The sequence below is a fragment of the Thalassophryne amazonica genome, chromosome 18, assembly GCF_902500255.1.
Source record: "Thalassophryne amazonica chromosome 18, fThaAma1.1, whole genome shotgun sequence".
Taxonomy (NCBI): Eukaryota; Metazoa; Chordata; class Actinopteri; order Batrachoidiformes; family Batrachoididae; genus Thalassophryne; species Thalassophryne amazonica.
Genome location: NC_047120.1, coordinates 68,610,821 through 68,624,453, shown reverse-complemented (window position 1 = coordinate 68,624,453; position 13,633 = coordinate 68,610,821). Strand labels below are relative to the sequence as shown.

Sequence of the window (13,633 nt, the reverse complement as noted above, 5' to 3'; positions counted from 1 at the left end):
AAAGAAGTAAAAATGATTCACGACGTATTGTGTCATAAATGTGTTGAGGTGCAGTAATGAAGTTCAGGTGGTCGGGTAAAGCTGGGGGAGAACGTGGAGCAGAGCGCCTGCTGAACTTGGAGAGCAGAGTGTTTCAGATGGTGCCTGTGGAAAGAAAGTCGCGCCGCAGTTAACAGCGGCCGCTCGCGTCGGGATCATATCTTACAGTTACGACTCTAACGTGTCGACGCGTCACAGCAACGTCTTGTAGAACAAAAGCTGGCACATTGTGATGTTTGCCCCACCACCACAGCACAGTACTCACACCAAAGTGGCGGGGCCCAGGAGCGGCGCAGGGCGCTGTGGTCCCATCCTAGGGTTGGCGTGTCGTGGACACCATAGTGCTTAAACTGAGATAGGAGATTATTTTAGGTGCCAGTCCTTCCAGAGGGTGCAGCTAGAGCTGTTTGAGGAGTTGCTGGTCAAGGTGACCCCACTTTAATGAGGACAGCTGGATGACCAAGAACACAGCAACTTTTAGCCGTTTGGTGGGTGGAAAATAACTCAACGTGCATGACAACGCCTGGAATGATCCAGGCCACTATCCAGAGAATTTTTAAAGAATATGTCACCGGTGGTGTTGTGCTCAGTCACGTGACTGTCCGGCGTGGTTAATGCCACTGGTCTCTCTCTCTACAGTCCGGTGGACAGAGACATTCAGAGCTCTACTGGCCAATCCGCCGTATAGAGATCGGCGGGTAGTGACGTAAGGGGGTGGGGCTTCTTTGGGTAATAATCTATGATTTATTAGGCCACAAGATTCAAACAGATTGCTCCAAACATGCTTCCTAGCTCCTATATCAAAGTCTTCTCACTTTTATTACCGATGACTGCACTCAGGAATGACTCCATGTGGTTTTGATTACCTGAAGATGAGATAGTTAAGAGGATCTGAGCCTCGTGACCTCGCGGATGAGCTGAACGCTCCACCGTTAATCTCTGACCTCATCTCCTTGACCTGCGCTCTAAAGTTCCCTGTCAAGATTAAAGGATGTTCCGGTCATCAGCGACCTAATTGTTTTTATTTTGAAGGATAAATTCGGTTCTTCTTGTTGTTGTTAAAGTGACGACGGGCTGTAAAGTCCAGATAACGCGGCAGACAAGAGGGCCGGATAATTTGGCATAAAATCTGTCAATTCCTCTGTGTTTTATTCATCTTGCACGTCTCTTAATGTTCTTGGAGCATTGCTGGCGAACCGCTGCACACCCACAGAGGCCCGCGTGCTGCACTTAGTCCAAACAGAAAACAAAACCGCGCACTTCTTACGAATGCAAATTTAGATTGTGAACGCTGAGCGCCGGACAAACAGAGCTGAGTTATTGGGAGGATTATGAATAACTTGTTCTGCTGTGGAAAAAAGGAGATGTGGCCAAGATGGAGTCATCAAAGGTCCCTAAAATAGAGCAGCGTCTGAGAATGAACCAGGGAAAGGTGAACGGCTCGGGTTCGTGAAGCCACGCGTGTTCCAGCTCCACGAAAAGCCTGATTCACTTGAGTGGAATCCTCACACGTCCTCGTGGTGGACGGAGCTGCAGTGAGTTTACAGAGATGCTTCAGCTTGTCCGTTTTGAAGCATTACTGTTTTCTTTTAATAAACAGCCTTTTGTGTGCTGGTGAATGTAAATGTTTTTGTTGAAGCGTGCTGCGTGCGTGCTCGTGTTTACTTTGGCCGTAATGACGAGCGTGCCCTTTTCTGTTTACAGGCCTGATTGACTTTTCACTGCAGCACTTTAAAGTGAGTTGCTTATTCCTCTTCTCACTCATCTCGACTCGACATGTCCACGCGCCTGGTTCAGTGTCTCTGGCCTCGTAGCTCTGGTACAAATAAAGGGAAAGCCCCAGATCGTGTCCAGCTGGTCGTGCACGGACCTCCCTGACAGCACATTTGGTGATTCTCTACCTTTGCAAAAGGAACTCATAAATCGCATTTGAAGAAAACGTGGTGAAACATCTGAGCCTGGAACAGTTGGGCTGAATAAAGAAGTAGATGCAGAAAACATAAAGATAAGTTGTTTTGGATTAAAGTAGGTAGCTCAGTAGGATCAGGGCTTGGGATACCAATGTGTAGTCCTTGGTTCAATTCCCAGTCAGGCTACCTGGACAAGATGCCTCATTTCCATCATCCCAGTCCACCCTGTTGGAAATGGGTATCGGCCTTGGCTGAAGAAGTAACCTGCTTCAGACTGGCATCCCGTGCAGGTGGGCCTTGTACAGGATTTGCTACTACTACTGTATTTTCCAAAGGGTGTGTGTCTGTGTGTGTTTTCCAAGTTTGGGAGATCATGCGACTTAAACTCTAGTGCGACTTACATACAGAGAATTCACAAGTTTGTTATTAATAATAGTAATCATAATGACTATAATTCTTTCCAAAAATCAAAGCAGTAAACAAAATAAACCAATAATGAAACAATAAATACCAGTAATAAAAAATACACTACAACAATGTACAAAAATCCCCAATTTTTTCCTCTTCAACTGGGATTTTTTTGACAGGTGCGACATCCAGTGCATCCAGAAAGTATTCACAGCACTTCAGTTTTTCCACATTTTGTTATGTTACAGTCTTATTTTTTTTCCCCTGAAAATTCTACTCACAACCCCCCAAATGACAACATGAAAAACGTTTAGGAAATTTTTGCTAATTGCAAAATGCTCTTGCTTGAATTGAATTGAATTGCTTGTCGCCCCAGTCTGAGGTCAAGAGTGCTCTGGAGCAGGTTTGCATCCAGGATGTCTCTGTACATTGCTGTATTCATCTTTCCCTCAATGCAAAAATCTAAAAAAAAAAAAAAAAATCACATTGTTATTATGGGGTATTGTGTGTAGTATTTTGAGGGGAAAAACTTATTTAATCCATTTTGGAATAAGGCTGTAAAATAACAAAATGTGGGAAAAAAAAATGCAGCGCTGTGAATACTTTCTGGATGAATACGGTACCTTGTTTTGGATGTCATGTAAACTTGTATTAGTTAGTTTGCACAAGTTAGGCCATCAGTTAAATCAAATCAAATCAATTTTATTTATATAGCGCCAAATCACAACAAACAGTTGCCCCAAGGTGCTTTATATTGTAAGGCAAAGCCATACAATAATTACGGAAAAACCCCAACGGTCAAAACAACCCCCTGTGAGCAAGCACTTGGCGACAGTGGGAAGGAAAAACTCCCTTTTAACAGGAAGAAACCTCCAGCAGAACCAGGCTCAGGGAGGGGCAGCCTTCTGCTGGGACTGGCTGGGGCTGAGGGGAGACAATCAGGAAAAAGACATGCTGTGGAGGGGAGCAGAGATCAATCACTAATGATTAAATGCAGAGTGGTGCATACAGAGCAAAAAGAGAAAGAAACACTCAGTGCATCATGGGAACCCCCCAGCAGTCTAGGTCTATAGCAGCATAACTAAGGGATGGTTCAGTGTCACCTGATCCAGCCCTAACTATAAGCTTTAGCAAAAAGGAAAGTTTTAAGCCTAATCTTAAAAGTAGAGAGGGTGTCTGTCTTCCTGATCTGAATTGGGAGCTGGTTCCACAGGAGAGGAGCCTGAAAGCTGAAGGCTCTGCCTCCCATTCTACTCTTAAAAACCCTAGGAACTACAAGTAAGCTTGCAGTCTTGCAGAGTTAGTCTTGAGTTACTCTTTAGGTTAAGGTGCACTCAGTGAGTGTGAATTGTAAAGTGTAGAGATGTTTGAAAATGGAAACTCGGTACATTGATTTTTAACTTTGACTCGTGGTGGTGTTTTATCTCCACTGTTAGTCTGTTCAGGTTGCTTGCATTTAGTGTCCACTCTTGCTGCTGTCAGGTCGAATTTGTCCAATCTGGGTTTAATTATCTAAAGCTCCCTTTTGGTTTGGGTCCAGTCACCTTGGGCTCAAGTCTGTTTGTTTATTTAGTTAGTTATTGTAGTAGATTTTACACAGGTCCAACACTATGGACCAGTGATGATAAGCCGTTAACCTTTTATCCCATATGGGCTGCTTTTGGACAAAGTCCAGCTGTCTGAGACACCCAGAGGTACAGATGCAACTAGTCATTATAACGTGCAGTTATTTACTTTGTGCCAACTTTTAAAATTTCAGGAAAAAAGGTTGGTATCAAGTTTTGACCTTCTGCAGTTCAATGATGATAGAAACACCGGAGTCTGCTTCAAATGATACATTTTTCAAAATGATTATATCAGGAATGCAATAAATCAGCTCAAAGGATGAACTTGTGTGATCGTGCTGTGGTTGAAATTTTGGCTGCAGAAGGATTTGGTCTTATTTTCCAACTTTATTGTTGTAAATTTGAGACAGTGGTTGCATTTGACACCACTGTTTTCCCAGTTCTGGTATAAACTAGTCGCTGTGTCCGTTTTCTTCCCAAACTGATTTTTGCACAGTAACTTACATTAAACAAGTGTAAAGTCACATTTTTCCAAACATTACATAAGTTTTCAGTCTTTTGTTTAGCTCTTTTGTCCCAGTGAGTTTTATGAAAACGTGTGAAGCTGCTCACTGGTGGAGTCATACTTCATTCTCCACACCGGCTGTCATTATGTAACTGTGTTATTATGTAGCCAATCGTTGTTGGCTTCTTTATTAATGTGTAAAATTCTTTTAAAATAAAACCTTTTAAACCTTTTAAAAACCTTTTAAAATAAGAGTGCAGATGCACAGATGTGATATTTGTGGTAAGAGACACCATCTGTCCGTTTCTGCTGTCAAATGCTTTCATAGTTTATAATTATTTTTTTTTGTAATTTGTGCTCATCTTTGGGTTTTTAAGGTCAACTATACATCTTGCCAAACGGCCGGCTTTGAAAGTTTTCCATACTGAGGGGCGTTAATTTCAGTGGGATTTTGTCAGTGAATTCTCTTCTTCTGTGTGTTTGTTATTCATTAATGACAAATGAGCATTTGCTTTTGGGATGTAAATAGAGAAACAGAGGGATGGTTGTTTCTTTTCTTCTGCTCAAATCTCCACAGACAGTTCAATGTGGTTCCCATGACGGTGTCGCACCAGTGCTGTGGGCGGGTCCTGCCAGCCCATTACTTTATTTTAGACCAGAGACTCATGGGAAAGATATTTTAAGACCTTTTCCTGCTTGCTTTAGAAAACAGCACCATTAATTTAACAGGTGCAACATAATCCAAAGGATTTTTACATTAGACACTTTACACAATTGTTTCTTTTGTTGCCGTGTTTGAAAACACGAGGGTCACATGATGCTGTTACTCTCTGAGAGGAGACTTTAACTCATCCTGATTTTTAAGAACAAGGGTGATGTGCAGAACTGTAGCAACTACAGAGGTGTAAAGTTGATCAGCTACAGCATGAAGTTATGAGAAAGAGTAGTAGAGTTAGGAGGCAAACGTCTGAGAGCAGCAGCATGGTTTCATGCAGAGAAAGAGCACTACAGATGCAATGTTTGCTCTAAGAGTACTGATGAAGAAGTATAGAGAAGACTAGATGGAGTTGCACTGTCTTTGTGGATTTAGAGAAAGCTCATGACACAGTGCCAAGAGAAGAATTGTGGTATTTTATGAGGAAGTCTGGAGTGGAAGGATGTGAGGGTGGTGCAGGATATGTACAAGGATAGTGGTGAGATGTGCTCTTAGAATGACAGATGCAGTCAAGGATTCATTCTGAGCCCATTCTTTTTTACAGTGGGTGAAGGTTGACAGTTGACAGTTGACAGATGAGATCAGACAAGAGTCTCCATGGACTGTGCCATTTGCAGATGACTGTGATCTGGACAGAGCAGCTAGCAAATAATAATAAGAAGAACTTTATTAATCCTAAAAGGATAAAGTTTGCATGTTCTCCCTGTGTCTGTGTGGGTTCTCTCTGGGTGTTCCGGCTTCCTCCCACATCCAAAAACACTCCAAAAACACTGTTTATGTGACCAGATAACACCTCTGAAGTGATTAACAAGACATCTTACAGAGATGTTAGCATGCATGCCCATCAAACAACAAAACCAACAACTTGTCGCCGTCATTTCTAGCTCATGCTACTGTAAGGTAAGTGTGTTGTTTCTCTTTCATTTTAATGTGCCATGGTCAAATAAAATCAAAGTGTAGTTTTTTGGGATGTAGTGACGGGTGTAAACGGGAAAACTGCTCAAAAACGGATTGATTGACACAAGTGAGGGAAGCCACCAAAATCACCTTTACATTCGGGTGAGAGAGAAAACGGTCATGGTAAAACAAAACAAAAAAAAACATGAGAGTTGGGCCAAAGTCTGCCAGGTGCCTTCTGGCAAAATTGAGGGAGGGAGGGAGAAAGAGAGAGGGAGAGAGATGTCTTTGGGAGCAGGATGACCCATGTGACTCTGCTTGGCCTTCTTTGTGTTTCCCACACAGTCTGACATGACTGGAGCTGTGTCCACACAGTCCTGGTCAGGTGTCCCCCTGCTCCGTCCCGTTTAGACGTCCCCCTGCTCCGTCCCGTTCAGACGTCCCTTGCTCAGGTGTCCCCCTGCTCTGTCCTGTTCAGGTGTCCCTCTGCTCCATCCTGTTCAGACGCTCCCCTTCACACGCTCCTCGCTCAGGTGTCCCCCTGCTCTGTCCTGTTCAGGTGTCCCTCTGCTCCGTCCCGTTCAGACGCTCCCCTTCACACGCTCCTCGCTCAGGTGTCCCCCTGCTCTGTCCTGTTCAGGTGTCCCTCTGCTCCGTCCCGTTCAGACGCTCCCCTTCACACGCTCCTCGCTCAGGTGTCCCCCTGCTCTGTCCTGTTCAGGTGTCCCTCTGCTCCGTCCCGTTCAGATGCACCCCTTCAGACGCTCCTCGCTCAGGTGTCCCCCCCTGCTCCATCCACTTCAGACGTCCCGCTCAGGCGCCCCCCTGCTCCTGAGTCATGTCCGTCTTAATACCAGCTTTATATTTTGGGGGTTGACTGGGTTCTGCGTGCGGTGGCTGTGACCTCATCACTTGTTTATCAGATTACAGTTACATTTGTGGAGAAATTACCTGATGCAGTTGCTGTGGACAGAAACTCTCGTTCAGGTTTTTGTCTTTTTATATTACTGTGGTGGTTGAATTTGATCATTTTGTCATTATGGGGAGGTGACGGTCGGGTGGTTAAACGTTGGGCTTCAGACCAGGGGATCCTCAGTTCAGACCCCAGCCAGACTGGAAAATCACTAAGGACCCATGGGCAAGGTCTGGTGTGTAGTGAGCGTCCTGCAGGGCAGCACCCTGACATTAGTGTGTGTGTGTGTGTGTGTGTGTGTGTGTGTGTGTGTGTGTGTGTGAGTGGGTGAATGTGAGGCATCATTGTAAAGTGCTTTGAGCTTCTGATGCAGATGGCAAAGTGCTATATAAATGCAGTCCATTTATTTGTTGTTTTAGCCCAAACTAGACACTTAGCACATGTAACATGTTGGTGTCAACCATATAAATAAAAAAAAATTCTTTATTTTCTGTTTGTGAGTAATAGTGGATTCACGTCATTCTTTTATTATAACAAATTCGATTTTTTTTTTCCCCAATTAAGACTGATCTCAAGTGGTTTCTTTGTGGTGCATTCAAATGCTGTGTGAAAGAAGCGTCAGCTCTGCTGTGATCATGTTTGGAAGTTGAACACAGAATTCATGCTCGATAATTGTTTCAGATCAGATTTTACTCGGATCAGTTTCTGCTGCCAGAAAATATGGATTTCATTAAGAATCTCACTGCAAAGTAGAACAAAATTGTGTCAAACTACCAAAATCAAAGCTTCCATGCTGCTGAACGTAGTCCGTTCCATGTGTTCCAGACTGGAGGTTAAGTGTGGAGCAGATCAGTGCTGGAGACATACAGAGCCAACATGGCATTTTGGCAGGACCGCCTCCCTCCGGTCCTTGGCTCCCTCAGGACGTCTCGAGAACACGGACCCAGCATGTTTCCCATCTGCTGGTTCACAAACAAAACCAAACAAAATATGTTGCACAAGTGCTTCCAAAAGGGTCGTCACTTGTGACACTCCTACTACAACTGCTGCTCGATGTCTGTCAGCTGGGACTGCGGCCCCTCTGTCAGTTTGGAGGGGCTTTCCCCGTCGTCTGGATCTTTCTTTTCCCTCTGCAGCGCCAACGGCCCCTCAATTTGACATCATCCCCCAACCATTTAGTTTGGTCTTTTTAAAAAAAAATAATTTGTGGACGTCAAATAATCTAAAGTGAGATAATTGGATGAGCCTCGGACTTTTCGAGCCAAGTAAACAGACGGTGTGAAAGTTCACATGGAGTCGCTGGATGTCATATTGGATTTAGATGATTTGATACGCAGGAGAAATGATTTGCGGCTCCCCAGCCTCTTGGCCCTCGTGACATCATGGCCGTCTTGTGAGGACAAAGCCTGGATTTCCCATACGTTCATGTGACTGTGCTCACAACACATCTGATAAGAGAACAACGTCCCTTATGTGTCTCAATACTTTCTCTCCTTGTAGTGTTTGGATGAACCGACTCGGTAAAGCCTGGCTCGTCTGATCTATGTCCACTCTGATGTCATCGTACAAGAATCATAGACTAGGCTCTTGACTGAAACAAAGTGTCAAGTGGTTTTCTGTCCTTGTGGCTGATTTAGCGCTTGGCGTTTAGCTGAGTGTTTTATTCTGAAGAACCTCTCGGATTATGACACAAATCACTCCAGGGAAATATCGTTGCCTTTCAAAAACTTGCAGCACTAATCAGTATTATGTCATTATGCTTTGCAAATCAGTGTCTGATCGCAGGCCAGACCACAATTGCTGCTTCTAGTCGACCCCTCGGAGACTCATACAAACACAGACGGAAAAACAGGAAAAGAAGGGAACTAAGAACACAATCAGATATGGTGCCAAAGTCCCGAGGCGAACCCACGGCTGTATTATGAGAATTGGATCCCAGACCTCTTGATGCTGATGTCTGTTAATTTCAGTGGGATTGGTTAGTCTGTGTTGTGAAGCTCGTTAAAACACTTTTTTCTTGCCTAGATATTGAATCGGTGAGAACACATTCTGAAATTTATCTTTGTTTAGTCTGAGGGAAAGTTTGGCAAGTGTTGCATTGAGCTGGGTTTGATGTTGGACATGTTCTATCAGCAGTTTTACATCATGGAAAGGGATCTCTCATCTTGTCTTATCTTCAAGCCATTATCTGGGTTCGGGTCATGGGGGCAACAGCTCCAGCAGGGGACCCCGGACTTCCCTTTCCTGGGCCACATTGACCACCTCCGACTGGGGGATCCCGAGGCATTCCCAGACAGTGTGGAGATATAATCTCTCCACCTAGTCCTGGGTCTTTCCCGGGGTCTCCTCCCAGGTGGAGGTGCCTGGAATACCTCCCAAGGGAGGCGCCCAGGAGGCACCCTTACCACATGCCTGAAACACCTCAGCTGGCTCCTTTCAACGTGAAGGAGCAGCGGCTCTACTCCGAGCTCCCCACGGATGACCAGTGATGGGAATAACGGCGTTGAAATAAACGGCGTTACTAACGCCGTTACTTTTTTCAGTAACAATTAATCTAATTACTCTGACTGTCACTATAACGCCATTACCATTACAGACACCCCGTTACTGAAGCCGCTCAATAAACTTTTTTTTTTTACTTCGCGCATAGACACAGGACTCTCAGGCGCAAGTGTGTGTGTCTTGTGTGTGTGTGTGTGTGTGTGTGTGTGTGTGTGTGTGTGTGTGTGTGTGTGTGTGTGTGTGTGTGTGTGTGTGTGGTGTGTGTGTGTGTGTGTGTGTGTGTGTGTGAGTGACAAGGGAGGGGAGGGTGAGATAACCGCCTAAGCAATGATGATTGGCTAAGGTATATTAAGATTACATCTTCAGCCAATCAGAGAAACTAGGTGGGCGGGTGTTTAGAGTGCATAGCGAGAGATGGCGAGTGAGGAGGACTCAAGTGGGAAGACAGCGTTTGCCAGATGGAAATACACACGCTGAGGTCAAAGGTAAAAATGAACATATCGAGTGTACATTATGTCCCCGAGCAAAAACTTTGTCCACGTCTTGTGTAAGCAACTCCAACCTACTGAAACACCTGTCGACGGCTCACGCTTCCAAAAAACTAGTGGCCCAAGACACAGGTAGCAGGGCTGGTGTTAACGTGGGGTCCGCTAACAAAGGGCACGGTGAAGGACCCTCACCGTGTAAGCAGCAAAAGCTTGATTTTTGTGCTTCAGCTCCCCAAAAACTAATGCAGACAGAGCTCTATGACTTGATAGGGAGATATATTGTGGAGAACATGCTGCCGATGTCAACAGTGGAGTCAGACTCCTTCAGGGCTCTGATAGGGAAAATACAGAGAAAAGGAGGCGTCGGCCCGCCTTGTAGAAAGACATTTTCGAAATACATAGATGCCGAATATGTTAAAATGAATGCTGAGCTCAAAAAAGAATTTGAACAGCTGGAATATTTGGCAACTACTGCAGACATATGGACTGCACACAATAAAAGCTACCTTGGCGTAACTGCACACTGGATACATCCACCAACAAACATGGAACGAAAAAAAGCTGCCCTGGCATGCCGACGGTTTAAGGGCCATCATACACACGAGAGCATCACCACAGAGCTTGACAACATCCACTCGTCGTATGGCATTTCGCACAAAATAACAGCAACTGTCACTGACAATGGCTCGAATTTCGTTAAGGCTTTTAAGAGGTATCAGTCAGTCGAGGAGGATGACTGGGAATGAGGAAGACGATGAGGTGACTTTTGTTGACATGAATAATGTCTTGCAAAGCCGTGTTGATGAGGATGACGATGTGATTAATTTACCACCACACTACAGGTGTGCATCACACACACTGGACCTTGTGTCTTGTTCTGACATTGAGAAGTCGATTCTCTCCAGACCAGAGAAGGCAGTTTACAGGAGTGCAACTGCAAAATGCACAGCCTTGTGGAATAAGGCCAGCCGTTCCACAGTGGCCACAGAAACTGTAGAGGATGTGGTTGCAAAGAAGCTGATAGCGCCGTGCAGTACCAGATGGAATTCTTTTTATGAAGCCTTAGCTAGGATCTGCGAGATTCCCATAGTCGACCTCAACACCATCTCATCCAAGTTCGGCTCGAAAGCAATCACAGAAAAAGAGCATCAGCTCCTGAAGGAATATTGCTTTGCAATGAAGCCACTGACAGTCGCCCTAGATATCCTCCAGGGAGAGGACAACTGCTACCACGGCACGCTGCTACCTACCCTGGAGACCTTGATGATGAAAACCCTTGAGCTGAAGAGTGGACTCCAAATACTTGTGGACCTTCCAGAGGCAATTGTTGAGGTAAGAACTACATTTCTGTCTGATACATTGTGAAAATGAATAATATAGTATATATTGTACTCGTAATGTGTGTGCTTGTATAGACAGTCAGTCATATGTTTTTTGCTTTATGTCATTTCAGGCGATAAAAACAAGATTTACAGAGGTGCTGGAGAGCGACAGTGCTCTCCTGGCTGCTGTGACTCTGCCCAGGTTCAAGTTACATTGGCTGCAAACACAAGAAAGAAAGGACAAGGCCAGAGCAGAGCTGCTGGTGGTATGTCGTGCAAGTGTAAGAAATGAAGACCAGAAAAAGGTACAAGCACCACTACACCCACATGTACCAGCTCAACTGTTGAGGATGCGTTCTTCTCCTCCTGATGATGAGGACGACACTTCTGCTACTACGGAAAGTCAAGTCGCAGATTATTTGAAATCAGGAGCCCAAGGGATGGACTCACTTCATGGATTTCCTCTTATAAAGAGAATTTCCCTGAAGTATAATGCTGCCACTCCATCCAGTGCTCCAGTGGAGAGACTGTTTAGCCTGGGGAAGCTGGTCTTCACCCCAAAGACTCTCTGACCTCAAGTTTGAGAAGCTGCTTCTCCTATGATACAACCACTGGTTTAAGGGCTAAAATGTTGAGATGACTGGGTTGGGTGGGTGGATGGATGGAGAGAGGAATGCAGGCATGTTTAGAGTTGGATTTAACAAATCCATGAACATTTTCAGTTCAATTTAAAAAGCACTCCTGTTAAGCTATTTACTTTCTTTAAGAAACAAAATTGGAGCACTTTATGTCCATCCGTTGGCTATAGTTGTGTACTAGTTCTGGTAAGTTAGACTTGCAGTAAATGAAAACCTTTGTGCAGGTAACTGTCTTTGCTGTTGGAGAGACGACTGGGTTGGCTGGTTGGATAAATGATTGCATACATGCAAGATGAATGAATGCATGTTATGGACTTTAAGTTGGATTTAACAAATCCATATACATTTTCAGTACAGTTTAAATGAGCCTCTGTTAAATTGTGTACTTTTCTTTTTAAAAACATATTTTGAGAACTGTATGTCCATCCGTTGTCTATAGTTCACGTTGAGTTGCAATAAATGCAGACCTCTGTGCAGGTACTTGTCTTTGCTGTCCTGCTCTCTATGCATCTGGCTTATGAAACACGCTCTGAGAAGGGGGGCTACGGGGCGAGTAACGCAATAGTCACTTTTACTGGTAACTGGTTATAGTGGAGTAACTCAGTTACTTTTTGGGAGAAGTAACTAGTAACTATAACTAATTACTTTTTCAAAGTAACGTGCCCAACACTGCGGATGACCAAACTTCTCACTTTATCTTATTTTTGTCACAATAGTATGGTAGAGTGAATGCAACACCGTCCCTGCTGCACCAATTCTTCAGCCAATCTCACGCCCCATTGTCCTCTCACTCATGAACAAGACCCTGAGATACATGAACTCCATCAAATGGGACAAGACCTCATTCCCCACCCGGAGTAGGCAATCCATCAGTTTCCTGCTCAGAAACATGGCCTCAGATTTAGAGGTGACCGAGTGAGTGCTGGAGGTCACAGGTTAAAGAAATGGACATGAGTCAAAATCCAGCCCATCTATAGTAAACGGGAGGTGTGCACCAAGCAACTGTGAGGATTTCCTTCATTTTTTACCATGAACATTGGGCACTGATTGGCTGAGAGCGCCTGCATCGTCATAGTGACCCAGTTGTTGCACAAGCATGGTGATGTTTGAGAGAAAACAAAAACGTAAACTGTCCATTAAGTGGTGATAAGTTACAATATCAGAACAAACTGGAACACCTCCAGGTTTTGTTGAAGTTCTGTTGTGCAACAGGTGTCAGTCACCATTCAGGGACAGTACAGCGCCCTCTAATGGTCACAGTCAAAAGGTGTTCACCTGCCTGTCTCATATTCCTGTGGAGGAGATCACATGGACCTGGGGTGAGTCGACTTTATGGGGGGGTTGTTTTTTGTGTCCATATGATCACTGTGTTTTCCTCAGTTCAGTTCATTCTGACTTTATTTTTATTTTTATTTTTTTGCAGTGAGGCGTTTACCCAACTTTGAGTCAGTTATATGCTAGTTAGCTACAAAATAGCTACAAAACATAAAAACCAGAGAAACACTCGGAACAAACTAGCTGATTCACAAATTTGGTAAAATTGTCAATCCTGCAGTCACCTGGTGATGTGGTACATTGATTATGGTGTGTTGTAACATGTAAGATGATGGATTTGTGTCTCAAAACGAGCTTGCAGAAGGTTTCAGAAGGTTTCAGCTGTTTAATTGTTTGTGGGTCTCCTGTCTGGTTGGTCGGGGCGTCTCTTTGTGGAGTCTTGACCAGTGCACACCA

General features: G+C 44.5%; 1 long non-coding RNA gene across 1 annotated transcript; it reads left to right on the top strand.

The window, feature by feature from the left end:
- The first annotated feature begins 207 nt into the window (after positions 1-207).
- Positions 208-12,374, top strand: LOC117530902. The gene is made up of 3 exons (XR_004566476.1): positions 208-220; positions 5,366-5,370; positions 12,106-12,374. It is a non-coding gene; the product is annotated as an uncharacterized LOC117530902 (long non-coding RNA).
- The last annotated feature ends 1,259 nt before the right edge of the window (positions 12,375-13,633 follow it).